Here is a 2,928-nt window from a genome sequence, read left to right on the forward strand (position 1 = left end):
AGGATCGCTTGAGCCCAGGAGTTTGAGGTTGCTGTGAGCTAGGATGACGCCACGGTACTCTAGCCTGGGCAACATAGTGAGACTCTGTCTCAAAAAAAAAAAGGAGTCTCAGGACTAAGAGCCTCCCAGTCCATGTGATATTAACTTGAAGTACAAAATGGCAAAATGAATGGACGCCCCCCGAACTGGGAGAGAAAATGGGGGGCAGAGAAACTATTTGAGAATAGTGACATGTATCCTGGATGGCTCAAGCAGAGGAATTTCCCATCATTATGGTGGTCTTCATGCCTGTAATCCCAGCACTTTGGGAGGCCAAGGAGGGAGGATTGCTTGGGGCCAGGAGTTCAAGATTAACCTGCACAACACAGGGAGACCCCATCTCTACAAAAAATTTTAAAAAGTAGCCAGGCATGGTGGTGCGTGCCTGTAGTCCTGGCTACTTGAAATGCTGAGATGGGAGGATCACTTGAACCCAGAAGTTGCAGGTTGCAGTAAGCTATGATCACACTACTGCACTCCTGCCTGAGCAACAGAGTGAAACCTTGTCTCTGAAAAAATAAAATAAAATAAAAGTCAGGCTCAAAAACCATTTAAAAAGTATTTTGCAAGGAGAAGGGTCAGAGTCATGCTAACAGGAGAAATAAATGTTACTCCCTTAATCCAAACACTATGCTGTTGGCAAGAAATTTAATTCTTGATATGAGAAGATGTTTGCCCTCAGTTAATTGAGGTGACCATGCAATCATAGCCCTTATGTTTGCAGAGCAAAACTACAATTGAAGCTCCCACTTATGAGATAATAACTCTCCCTCTTTCAAATCCATGCCCCTAGAAGCTTCCACTAACATCTTTTGGACCAATGAAGAGGCCAGAATTTGCAACAAGTAGGGAACCAGGGCTGGGACCCCTCCCATGGGGGTCTTTTGGGCAGGGGCAGGGACCGCTAAGGGGAAGTGGCATTGAAGGGAATGCTCTGGGTAGCCCCTGGAGGCCTTGCCCCCTCCCCCTGCCTCACTGGCAAGAAGGGACAAGTTAACCAAACAGCATCCCAGCTTTCAATCCTCCTGGAAACCATCAGTCAAGAACAGCTTCAACCCCTTGGAGGTGAGCACAGAGCAGTCAGGGATGGCGTGCAGGAATGAAGGGGAGTCCAGGCTGGGCCAAGTTCCCCCTTGTCATCTGGGGTACATATCCCTATCAGTGGTCCTCAAGCCAGGATCACGAGGCTTGTTAAAACACAGATTACTGGGCTTGAGTCCCAAAGTCTGTACTTCAATAGGTCCGAGATGTGCAGATGTGCAAACAAATTCCCAGATGATGCTGGTGCTACTAGCCAGGGACCACATTTGGAGAACAATAGAAATATACATCAGATGATTACTGGCCTATAGACCACCCTAAGGCTCAGAGATCATACGTCTAATCTATCTGATCTCTGCACACCCCACTTCCTCAGTCCCCATGGAGAGTTTTGTTTATTTTATTTTATTTTATTTTATTTTTGAGACAGAGTCTCACTTCGTTGCCTGGGCTAGAGTGAGCACTGTGGTGTCATCCTAGCTCACAGCAACCTCAAACTCCTGGGCTCAAGCGATCCTCCTGCCTCAGCCTCCCAGAGTGCTAGGATTACAGGTGCGAGCCACTGTGCCCAGCCCCCATGAAGAGTTAAGAGTTAAGAAGAGTTAAGAGTTAACTCCTGCTCTGGCCAAAATGGAGCTCATGGTTACATAGAAACATCTATATAGGAATATGGCCATTTAGAATGAGGGTAACCCAAGAAATTCCCTTACCCCAAACACACAAACTCACCCAAACCAGAAAAAGTGTTCTTCCTCTGCCCTGTCTCTGTAGAGAGTCCACTTCAGGAGGGCAGGGGCTGGGCCTGGCCCAGGACACCTCCCACCCCTGTAATTGTGGGAACCTTCCAGGCCAAGTTCAAATGCTCCCTTCTCCCTGAAGCCTTCTGTGGCTCCCCCTTTGCAGGATGAATTGATGGCTCCCTCCTGCTAATGGTCTCACAGTGTCCCTGCTATAAGTACTGTGTGTGAAAATCTTCTGCTGCCTCATACTGGGTACTGTCTTGGGGCAAGGACCACATCTTCATGTCCTGCAGGACCTAGCACAAACGAGATGCTCGGAGGGTTTCACTTTAAAAATCCAGTGAGGAGCCAGGCATGGTGGCGCATGACTACAGTTTCAGCAACTTGGGGGGCTGAGGTGGAAGGAACATTTAAGGCCAGGAGCCCAAGGCCAGCCCAGGCAACATAGTCTCAAAAAAAAAAAAAAAGAAAAATCTAGCAAGGGATAAAACAAACTTTACAGTGGTCTTTTTGTTTTGTTTTGTTTTGTTTGAGACAGTCTCACTCTATTGTCTTGTCTAGAGTACAGTGGTGTCATCATAGCTCACTGCAACCTCCAACTCCTGGGCTCAAGGGATCCTCCTGCCTCAGCCTCCCGAGCAGCTAGGACTACAGGGATGTACCACCACGCCCAGCTAGTTTTTCTATTTTTTGTAGAGACAGGTCTCACTCTTGCTCAGGTTGGTCTCAAACTCCTGGCCTCAAGCGATCCTCCTGCTTTCGCCTCCCAAAGTGCTAGGATTACAGGCGTGAGCTATGATTGTGCCACTGCACTCTAGCCCAGGCAATAAAGTGAGACCTTGTCTCAAAAAAAAAAAAAAAAAAGATTTTAGGGTTTTCTTTTCTTTTTTCTTAGAGACAGGGTCTGACTACATTGTCCATGCTGGGTTATAAACTCCTGGGCCCCAGTGGTCTTCCCATGTCAGCCTCTGAAATAGCTGGGACTATAGACAAGAGCCACTGCACTTGGCTCTGGGTTTTTCTTTCTTGGTTAGGAAACCAATAAATGAAGGGAGAACAAAGCATATGATCATCTGTATAGGTCTGATGAAACTCAGCATCCATTCCC

The sequence above is a fragment of the Propithecus coquereli genome, unplaced genomic scaffold (genome assembly GCF_000956105.1).
Source record: "Propithecus coquereli isolate 6110/MARCELLA unplaced genomic scaffold, Pcoq_1.0 Scaffold142, whole genome shotgun sequence".
NCBI classification, from domain to species: Eukaryota; Metazoa; Chordata; class Mammalia; order Primates; family Indriidae; genus Propithecus; species Propithecus coquereli.